The sequence below is a fragment of the Polyodon spathula genome, chromosome 1 (assembly GCF_017654505.1).
Source record: "Polyodon spathula isolate WHYD16114869_AA chromosome 1, ASM1765450v1, whole genome shotgun sequence".
NCBI lineage: Eukaryota > Metazoa > Chordata > Actinopteri > Acipenseriformes > Polyodontidae > Polyodon > Polyodon spathula.
Genome location: NC_054534.1, coordinates 2,576,302 through 2,588,527, shown reverse-complemented (window position 1 = coordinate 2,588,527; position 12,226 = coordinate 2,576,302).

The following is a 12,226-nucleotide window of genomic DNA, read 5'->3' as shown; positions in this document are numbered from 1 at the left end:
AGCACAGGAGCAAAACAAATGAGATACATAAAGAGACAAGGGGATTTAGAATATGAACAAACTCACATTTCAGCTGAGTACTCGTCTTTGAAAATATCTATAGACCGAGCCAACAAATTAGATACTGGCATTTTCCCTTCTCTGCTTCCCTCTTGAAATTAAATGTATTACTTTTTTTAATGAGTACAGTTTGTCACTTGTATTGCGACTAGAATGTGGTGTTTCATCATCCCAAATATATATATATAAACTTCAGTTCAGCACATTTAACACTAGAAGGACCGGAGATATATTCATACCTAGAAGCCCCTCAACAGTCTTTCTGACAGTTGAATTCAAAACACTTTAAATAATATAACTAAAGGAGAAACAGTTGGATGTAATTCTTTTTTTTTTATTGAGTATGCCACAAACATCTGAACCACCAAGAACAAAACAAGAAGGTGTAAATGTAAATAAATAAACACCTGAACAACCATTTACTCTTTTACCAAGGGGTCATGTGTGAAGGTGTAAAAGGGGACGGAGAGACGCAATCTGTTCCTTCGCTTTGCTTAAGAGATATAACCTGGAAGGATCGTGTGAAACCAGTGATAAACGTATCATGACTGCTTGCTTGTTTGTCTATAATTGTTCTTGTTGTTATTAGTAGACATTCTGGAGCTGTCGCTTATAAACCTGTATCACTCATCACGAGCACTGCAGCATGCAGGGTCCCTGACCACCTGGCACAAACATGTTACTGCCAACATGTGTAAACCAACCTTGGGACGTATTGCACCCCATGATGTTTAACAAATAATAAACGGTGTATTCTTTATTTGGTCACTAGACCTGGAATTATAAAATAAAAAGAAACCCCTTTCCAACTGGATTACAAATCTCTGTATGTTAATTACGCACCTCATCACTCCTGCACCTGTACACTGCAAACCACTTTGCCACAGATACTGTACATAGAGTTATACAATGCTAGATGTACTTGACCTGACCTTGAGGACTGGTAGAAAATAATTTTCTAACTAAATTCACTATACTGTACTTTCAGCTACCTTGTGCCAAGTAAATACAATATTCATGAAAGTCATATTTTAGTTTTGAGGATTGCTTTAGGGGTCCAAGGCTTTTGTTTAACACCTTATAAATACAGCTCTGGTAAGATACTTCCCAGCTAAACACAGAGATTCTGATTTATGCTTCTCTGTCTTCAATATTAGATTAATGTCAAGTGTTCTTATTTGCTGGTATTAATGTTTTAAAAGGCAGATGCTTAAGCAACAAGACATGCCAAGGTAAACAAGGCAGTCTTCCCAGCGATAGCATGTGGAAGCGACAGCGAGTGGGAGAAGTACAGGCGTGGAAAAGTGCAGAGCAGTTAAGAAGCTGTTTGAAGCAGGTTGACAGCTGCAGAAATAACTAAACTTCCAAAAAAAAAAAAAAAAAAACATTGGTCTTCAAGCCAGTAATCTGTGACTCCTGCTTGATGTGGGAAATCTGAGAAGACCCAGCAGAGCTAAACCAGGTGTGCCGGCACGATCCAGGACTTGCTTAAACTAGTAAGTGTGCTAGAAATGGAGCTGGAAGAAATGAGACAGCAACAGGATTTCGAGGAGCTGGCACACCCACAATTCATGGAAGTCTGCATCACCCCTAACAGACTGAAAGCCACCAAGGAGATAGAAGGTCAGAACAGCTGGGATCAGGTAGGCAGAAGCAGGGAAAAAAAGAAACTTCGTCAAACACAACAACCAGAAATCAAAACAACCAACAAATTTGAGTCACTTCAAAATTTTGATGAGCAAAACCAACAACAAGAGAACGAAAGGAAAAATATCCATGACCCCACTAACAGTGGAGACCAGACAGCAAAAAGAAGGGAGGTCATGATTGTTGGGGACTCCATATTGAGAAACACAGCAAGTTCAGTTTGTAGTTTGGATCCCCTTACTACAACAGTGTGCTGCCTTCCAGGAGCCTCTGTCATGCACATCACTGAGAACGTGGACAGGCTCCTAGAACGAACAGGAGACAACCCGGTAGTAGTCGTCCACATCGGTACAAACAACATTGGAAAATCCAGCAAAACAAATCCCTGCAAGGAACAAATTCCGAGAGCTAAAAAAAGGTTTTTGACACCACACAAGGACCATTTGGATGGGCAGTGCGCGATGGAACGTTTCTGGTATCCTGTCGACCTTTATTAATGAGTTACTGCCAGCACCTTGCAAAGGACCATATGGACAGCTGGAAATAATTAATCTAAACGCATGGCTGAAGACGTGATGCACAAGGGAAGGCTTCACCTGTCTTGATCATTGGACCACATTCTACAACAAGGACTATCTGTATAGACGGGATGGACTGCACTTAAATAAAAAAGAACCAATCTACTTGGAGAAAAGATCCTCGAGCAGGTTCAGAAGCATTTAAACTAGAAAGGAAGGGGGGAGAAATCAACAAAAAAACAGAAGGGAGACCACATCAAAACAATCCACAACAACTAAGGTAAGACAACCATTAAATGTATTTATATAAATGCTAGAAGTATCAGACTGGTTCGAACTTTCACGATGACGTGATGTTCACTAACAAGTAACTATGATGGGATAGGTGTTACAGAATCTTGGTTGTCTGAGGGTGATGGGGATGAGTATAATATTTGTTGGTATACACTGTAGAGGAAAGACAGGCCAGACAGAAGAGGTGGAGGGGTAGCGCTATACATAAGAATATAAGAAACAGCCCAGGTGTTAAACCTGGACAAATACAATAAAGTCGAATCAATATGGGTCAGAATAACAGACAAAAATTCAAAGGGCATAATAATAGGAGCATCTATAGCCCACAGATTCAGGCGGTGAGCAAAATAATCTGTTATACAATGACATTAGAAATGTGTGTAGCAAAGGAGAAGCCATACTAATGGGGGATTTCAACTTCCCCCATATAAAATGGGAAAACCCTGTGGGTAGCACGAAGGATGAAATTGAAATGGTGGAAATGACAAATGACTGCTTCCTAACGTAATTTGTCAAGATACCGACTAGAGGGGAGGCATGCCTTGATTTAGTCTTTTCAATTAACGAAGAGAGAATAACTAAAACAGCGGTCAGAGAACCACTGGCAAACTCAGACCACAACATGGTCTCATTTGAAGTGTTTTTTAAAAACCCAAAAGTAATGACTAAAGCTAAGGTTTACAATTTTAGAAAAGCAAACTATGAAGGTATGAAACAACGACTAACAGAAGTAGATTGGAGTAAAATAGAGAAAACATCCACAGAAGAAGGATGGCTGTTCTTCAGAAATGTAATATTAGAGGCGGAAAACAATTTTATCTCTAAAGTAGACAAATCTAAATGTAAAACTAAATTGCCAAAATGGTTTAATAGATCAATTAAAAAAATATATTCAGCGAAAAAAGCACTTTACAGAGCGTTTAAAAGGGACCAAAAAGAAAGTATGCAGAAAGAGTACACAGAACTGCAAACGCAAGTCAAAAAGGAAGTTAGAAAGGCCAAGAGAGAGATAGAAATGAACATTGCTAAGGGGGCTAAAACCAATTCCAAAATGTTTTTCCAAAATTAAAACAGCAAAAGAACATTCAAAGAGGAGATTAAATGTCTAAGAGATACAAATGGCAAAATCATAGACGAAGAAAAAAAATAACAAACAAGAAATGCCAAATGGCCTCCTCTCGTTTGTAACTTTCTTATGTTCTTATGTTCTGGAACGAGAAAGGTAGGTAGGTCCGACCCAGGCTGACAGACTTCCCGACCTCGGAAACAAACTGCCAGGCCAGACCATCCAGATACTTTTCCTTTCGCTATTTAGCACCCTCACAGGTTGAGAGGGAGATTTACAACCAGAACTCATTGCATTTCTGTCACATATCCCACCGCTCAGAGTGGGGCCGAAGGTACACTTGGCTGAATCTACCTTTCCCATTACTCCTTTCCTTTCCCTCACGGTGTACCATGTGGTACATGAACGGCTGCAATGCCAAATACCTCTGAGTTATTCGAGCATTGCTATATTTTATTGTGCTTAACCACGTGAGTGGTGAGTAGCCTATTTAATGGCCAAACACTCCTTTTCGACTACGGAGTAGTTGCGTTCCCGAGGTAGCATTTTTGAAAAACGACTACATGTCATATCCCACACCTACTCCAGCTACTTTTTGGGACAAGACTGCAGCCAAACCTACATCCGATGCGTCGGTGTGGAGGATGAATCTCTTGGTGATATCTGGTGTGATAAGAGTGGGGGCCTAGCAAAGTCTACGCTTAATAGTATCAAACGCCCCCTGACACTCAGCTGACCACTTAATTAAATTTGGAGCACTCTTTTTGGTGAGGTCAACGAACGGGTTAAACACTGTGGCATACTCGGGGATAAAGAGGTGGTAATAACCGACTAATCCCAGTAGTCTTTTTTGGGGATCGCTGAGTCAACCAAAGCCTGGATTTTGGTGACTACAGGTCTCACCCTTCCATTCCCCATTAAAAATCCCAAATATTGAGTTTCTTTTTTGGCAAACGCACATTTCCTCAAGTTAGCTGTCAGCCGTGCTGCCCTTAGAGACTGAAGGACGGCTGCAATCCTAGCCAAATGCTCTCACCAGGTGGAGCTGTAAATCACCATGTCATCAATATACGCTGCTGCATATTCATGATGTGGGCGTAAAACCTGGTCCATCAGTCTCTGAAAGGCAGCAGGCGCAACATGTAGCCCAAACAGCATGGTTTTAAAGTGAAACAGCCCTTCTGGTGTTAAAAATGTGGTTTTCTCTCTAGAACTGCCGGTTAAGGGGATCTGCCAGTATCCCTTCGTCAGGTTCAGAGTGGAGATAAACCTTGCTTTTCCAACCCGAGGCATGGGGTAGGCATCGATCTTGGCAATAGCGTTTACTTTTCTAAAATCTACGCAGAAGCAGTTGGTGCCGTCCTTCGGCCACTATGACAATCGGACTGCACCACTCGCTCCTGGAAGGCTCAATCACCCCAAGCTCGAGCATATCACATACCTCTTTGCGAACGCCACTTCGTCGACTTTCCGGGATCCGGTACGGTCTCTCTCGCACTGTGACACCTGGTGGAGAGATAATGTCATATTCAACCAAGTTAGTTCTGCCGGGCAAGTCAGAAAAAACATTGCTGAACTCCTCAATAAGCTTACGCAGCTCCCGTTGCTGATCTGGAACCAATTGTTCCCCCATTGAAATAATTTTTGTGCTAGGAGTCTCTGGACAGGGGCCTAAATCATCCTCTATATTGGATGGAAAATAGGGGAAAACATTTCAGGGTGAAAAGGAAACACATCACCAATTTGTTCCCTTTTCTTTTTTTCTGGCATGTTTACATGTGTGGCTGAGACTGCCATTATTTGCATCAATTCTTTGAATTTTGGCCAGTCTCGGCCCAGAATAACTGGGTGTGGCAACCTTTCCACCACCCCTACTACCAGGTGACTTTTTATCGGTCCTACCGATAAGTATACTTTTAGGGTAGGGTACGCCGCGGTGTCTCCATGGATACAAGAGATGGTCATCTGACCAGGAGAGCTGTCCGAATTAAGGTTTGCTCACAACCCCTGTCCATTAATGTGCGTGTTTTCACATTACCTTAAACCACATCAATCGTACAAGACCCCTCCCTACCATTTTCCCCACGCTTACCTATTTCAGGTGCCCAATTACAAGATGCCATGTCACACTCCATGGCAGCGGGGCATGACCTGGCCATATGTCCTGGTTGGTTGCACCTAAAACAAATCGGGGGGACAGAGGGAACAGGGGTTAAGAATCTGTCCCACTGCTGGTAAGGCAACGGGGCAGGGGCAGCACCTCTACCCCAGCTGGGGGCCAACCTTGGTCTCCATGGGGGGGGAGGCAAGGGGGACCATTGGGGTCAGCGGTCTCGGATGTCTGGGTCCCAGGACGGATGGTAGGGTTGGTGTTGGAGGAGAGAGAGGTAGGGGTCGGTTGCTCCGAAGGGTACGGGACAAAATTATCCCAATCTGGGCAGAAGCTAGGGGGTCTTCAAAGTTTTCCGCCAGCTGTACGGCCTCCTCATGTCGGGGTTGTCGCTGTATCCAGGCCTGGGTATTGGCGCCGACCACATGGCAGAACTGCTCCACCACAATGGCTTCCCCCATCTGTGCCACGGTCTTTTTTTCTGGGGTCAGCCAGTGGACCATGTGGTCACACAACCGCTCTGCGACCACCCTGGGGCATGTCTCCGGGGATTTTCGGTACTCCCTAAAGAGTTCCCAAAGGGTTTCTGACGTTATGCTGAGGTGGCGAAGGATAGCCTGTTGACCAGGTCGTAGTTGGCGGAGTTGAGGTCACTCATAGCCTGGTAGGCTGCCTGAGCTTCCCCAATCAGGCAGGGTCCCAGGGCTTGCACAGAACTCCCTCGGCCAAGCCGCAGTGGTAGCCAGCCGTTCGAATGCCACCAAGTAAGCCTCCAGGTTGTCCTCCACTGACATCTTCATCGCCCGAGCCTTTGGTGCCGACATAACGGGTGTTGCGATAGGAGCTGGCTCTGTGGAAACTACTCAATGTTGCGACCGTAGAGCACTTTAACCTCCTGATTCTCCTCTTTGTCCGTCGTGCTTCAGAGCGTTCCCAGCAGCTCTGCCAGGGCAGAAACAGGGACAGACAACAATAAGTCAATAATTTGGACGGTGATTGTGACCGTTACGTCCAGGCCAATGCTAATCACCCTGCACCAGGAATCACAAAACACTTGTAAACATCCGTACGTCTCTTAGTGTTTGTAACATTAGTCATCCTTTTCCCCAAAAAAAATTTAATATAGGCCCAGACCACTGTGTTTTCTTTTACGAGGTCGTATGTGTTGTTACACGCCATACCACCTTTGTTTGTTGCCACAATGGCTCAGGGTTGTTATTAAAAATAACAGGGGGTGTTCCGAATTTGTACCAGTGGTCAGGTCCAACACACATAATCACGAGCACCACCCCACTATGTCCAATAAACCACTGTCAAGCACTTAAAGGATGAAAACGACCGGTTTTTGCTGTCGGAGTCCCTGCACAAATCGTTCTGGTGATTCACAAACAAGACAATTACTAACAACATGGACAAACAAACACTCACGAATATTCTTAAGCAGTTCCTACTGCAGCTCTCAGTCCTTCCAGGTTTATGCACACAATCCAAGCAAAGGAAAAGATTAGCATTTCTCTGGCCCCTTTTACGCTACCCTGCATGATCCCTTGGTAAACGATTTCAGCTGTGTCTATAGCTTGCAGCTGCTACCTCGTTTACCTTCCGGGTCAATACATTCCTGCAACAGAGTCTCGCGTCCATCCAGGCTGACCAACTTCCCGACCTCGGAAACAAACTGTCAGGCCAGCCCGTCCAGATACTTTTCCTTTCGCTATTTAGCACCCTCACAGGTCGAGAGGGAGATTTACAACCAGAACTCATTGTATTTCTGTTACAGTGTGTGACACATCACAATACAAATAGCCATCCTCCAAACATCAAACAACTGTGTTTCACCCTGACCATTCCCACCCTAGGGAAGCGATGGCAGGAGGCGATGAAGACATCAGAAGCAGACTGGAAGAAAGAATGGAAGGTAAGTCCCGGTTACCGATTTCTCTTTATTTTTGGTTGTCAGCACTGTTTTGTTACGTCTCAGGGAAAGCCACATGCCTGCTGGAATGCCGGTGAGGGAGGAAGTGTGATGTTCCCCATCACTGAGCAGTAGCTCAGTCTCCATACTCACCATGCAATAGCACTCCAACTGCACTCATGAGTGAGTGAGTGAAAGTTGAGTGGTGACATCTCTGAATTGTTCCATAAGGCGCTCTTTCTAAATGTAAAGGTGCTGTTGCTGTGGCACAGCAAACTTGCACATTAGTTCCCCTGGCTCTGCTTTTCAGAGGGCTTCTCTTGTCAAAGTCATTCTGTGCTGGTTGCTGTCTCAGATTTATTTTCATGCAGGGCTGAGGTGAAAGTGTGCACTCCTGATAGGCAGCTCCGTGTAATTGCTCCTCATGCCACTGACAGTCAATTCAGCTGCTTGCGTCACGTCACGCTGGGACTCATCCAAGGCTAATGAGGGGTCAGCACAACAAAGAATGAGCTGCAACTCGATTTAAAATGGAACTTGAGTCCTGAAGAAATAAATCAATCACTGTCTTCAGATCAAGAAGGTTAGCAACTTCCATCCTGGACAGACAGGGGGGACCTGAGGAAGTGCAGGGGTATCTGAGAAGGCTGATAATCCTCTGTAAGGAATAAGAGATTATTTTAATTTCCTCTGGGTGGGTACGCCTGCAATATGTAGCACACACAAAAAATGGCACTGAGATGTTCCTCCATACATTGGTACACCCCATTAAGCCAAGCTGCTTCTCCCTCACAGTCACTTTCAGTCAAAATGGGTAGGACAGCAGATATTTGGTAGTTCCATGTTCTGTGTTCCATGCAGCATTGGTAACGCAAAAATAATCAGAGTGACAAAAGATATAACTACAAAGAACCATGCTGTTTGTTTTACATGGAACCTTTTCTGCTTAAACTGATGTGCTTTAATGTTTTGATTTGAATTACAAGTAGCACAGCATGCAGACAGGTACAGCAATAAATAGACACAGTAATAGTTGAATATGTTATCTATACAGTAACAGTTTGCTTTTCCTTCAGAGAAAGAAAAGACAGTACAGGTGACCTTAATCACCCAACAACCAAGCCACCTTCCTTATGGACTCAGCGACTGTACAGACTGAAATAAGACCGTCTATAAAACTCACCACCAGCTGAATCTCTTTACTAGCAGAGTTTGATTCTTAATCGCCTTGCTTTTTGTGTTCCACTAGCATATATCAGTGGTTTTCATCATACTTCTTATTTGAAAGCCTGCTGTGTGGTTAGCGCATGATAAAACTTAGGCTGCGGTGACTGGATTCACAGGTAAAGAGATACTCTTTAGAAGACCAGGGGATGGGGATGAGTGGATATACAGGCATGGTCTGAATCACAATACTACACACCCTGAATTCATCCCTTCAGTCTCAGTCCTTATTAACCCCAAGGTTGAATATTCCCTAATACATGACATGCAAATGGATTGCTTTTTAAACCAGACACATAAGTTAATGTTTACTTCATACTAAACAAACTAAACAGAGTAGTAGATGCATTTGTGTTTCCCACTGCCTTTTATTTTGAAAATGCTGATATGCTGGAAACACTTAAAAATAGCAACTCAGTACTGTAAGTTATCTTCCTTTGAATTTCCTCTATAAATGTAATAAAGACGGAGAACAGTTTTCATCATATTATAAATGATGTACTGGTACTTCGTTATATTTAAGTAAGCTCTTAATTGTATAGTTTATTGCATAGGGCAGGGAGAGTACAGATTTCATTGTGGTTACCCAGTTTGGCTAGTGAGTTCTGCAATAATAAAGGTGGTTCCAGCTGTCAGAAATAATCTATTCAGAAAAAAGCATGTGTGACAGAGACAACAACGAAAACAAAAACAGATACAAGGTGCTCCTTACAACAGTAAAATAAAAATACAAAGTTTGAAAATGTGTGCCTTGTGGGAGACAGCAGGTTAGTATGTTGCCTTTAAAATATGTAGTGTTCAGCATTAATTTAAATTAATAATTGAATATACAGGATAGACAATGGTAATATGGAGCAGAAAAAATGTAGAATACACTGCAGTATTCCTTCCATTGTTCGGAAAGTTCCGCTAGGGTAGCACGCTGTTCCAGGGTTGGCATGGTAACATACAGCTCCATTTATATAACGTCCTGAGCGTGTGATTTGCTGGCTGGTGCTACTGCATCACCCTTATTATATCCTTCATGTTGTACATTCATATAATCAACAAGGAGCTGCTACACCATGCTCAAGTGCTTTATCTACCCCTAGGATATTAGTCCCCTTCAATCCTGAATTCATTTTTTTTTCCTTTAGGTTGAGTTGGAGCAGCTGATGGAGCGTGACGGAGTGAGGGAGTAGGGCAGAAATGTGAGGGTTAGGGGAAGGCAACTATATGGAAGTCAGTAAAGGAATAAAGAAAGGCACCTGCTGTAACTTCTGAGAGTCTGTCTGCTTCTTATGGGATTACAAGTGCTTTTGCCAACAAACACAGCCCTTACACTATGAGAGACATGGCCACAGCTGTGGTCCCGCAGCCTTATTGCAAGTGTCGAGAGGTTGTGATAATCACTAATCAGGTATAACTATGTAAAGACGACAAAAAAGGGTGGATCTTCTGTATCAATCAGTCTTTATTTTATATAGCACATTTCACTGTGGACCACCATCACAAAGAGCTTTACAAGATGCTGTAACAAAAAAAATCCATAATACCTCAAATACAGAGAAATGCATTTATGTAATATATGTCATTTGTGGGTTACGCATAGTACATTTAAATACAGTGGAAAGTACATAATACATGAAATAGTAGCAGCAGCTAATAGCTGATATCAGGCTAAAGAGCATGGAAAGGAATAGGTGGACCTTGAGAGTTGATTTAAAGAGAACTATAGTGGGAGCATCAGGCATCAAGCTGGGAGAGAGTTTCAAAGAGTCAGAGTCATGAAGCTAAACAAGCATTCTCCAAGTGTGGTGCACTTTTGCTTGGGGATAACAAGCAGGCCAGAGTTGGAGGACCTCAGCTTGTGGGCAGGGTCAGCAGGTTGAGGAGGTACTCGGGACATGTGTGATGAAGGGCATTGCAGGTGAGCAAGAGAGTTTTGAAAATAATCCTGAACTTTACAGGTAGCCAGTGCAGCTGGGCAAGACGGGGAGTGATGTGATCACATTTTTTACATCTGGTAAGGATCCTGGCAGCAGCATTCTGAACTAGCTGCAGTTGGTTTATAGTGCGTGCCGGGAGAGCACCATATAGAGAGTTGCAGTAGTCGAGTAGACAGGAGACAAATGCATGAAAGTTAGGGACGGACTTTGGAGATGTTTTGAAGATGGTAGAAAGAAGATTTGACCACAGAGGAGATGTGGGCATCAAAGGGGAGGTTGCTGTCAAGAAGTACACCAAGGCTTTGTACTGTGGGGGAAGGCAACAGCAGACAGTTTCCGAGGTTCAGGGCAGCTATGTTGAGACTCTTAAGTTGAGTTTTAGATCCTAGTAGAAGGAGTTCAGATTTGCTAGTGTTCAGTTGAAGAAAATTGGCAGACATCCAGGCCTCGATGTCTTGAATGCAAGCAGAGAGCCGGACCATGGCAGAGGGGCTTCCAGGGTCAAGTTTTAAGTAGAGTTGGGTGTCATCAGCATAGGAGTGAAATATGAGTTTTCTGCTTGCATATTACTTTTCAGATAACAACCTAAACAGCAGCCACAGCACAAATAAAGCTGCACATTAGTGTGATGTAGTGCTGGACCCAGGTTTAATGGTTGCAATTTGTCTGTTGTAATTTTCCAATGTAATTATCCCATTAGCCTACTGCACAAGTTACTTTTTATTTATATGCGCTTTCCTTAAAACGTTTTGCAGCTTTCAATCCTGCTGATGCCCCTCTCGCTATTTAAAAAACGCACGCTATGTAAACCATATACCGTACACACCCTGCTACCTTCCATCAAGAGTCCCGGAGCCACTGAATTTCTTCTGACGACTGACACATCTCTGCAAATAAATAGATTTACTGTACATGTACTCTAATACAGTTTAAATATTGAATTAGACTGGAAGCATTAGTGGTATAATTAATTAAATACCATTGGCAATTAAGAAGTTCATTTGATTATTAGAGTTTAACGTAAAATTACAAAAAAATGTAATTATATTTGTAAGCCATTCATATTTGAACAGTCAATAGACAAGTGTTCAGCCCAGCCCAAGTTTTTTAAGGGCATCAAGACAAGCCTGCCCTCCAGTGTAATTGAATTGTTTCCTTGCTATCTAATTTGCCTGCAATTTATTTTTTTGCATTGAGTATCAACTTGTTTGTAAAGTGAAACTCCCTTTCCACCAAGGCTGGCTCCCTTTCTTTGTCTGAGGTTCAGTTTTGCCTGAGCCCTCTTCTTTATTTATCTAATTATGCCACTTCCTTTACTGTAAATTCTTTCCTGGTATGTTATTTCAGGGAGTCCTGAACAATCCCCTGCCTTGTTTCCTCCTCCCTCCTGTTCTACCCTAATAGGATGACTTGACCTCTGAAATCTCAACTTCTCTGATCTGAAAAAGCCCACATGCTGCATCTATA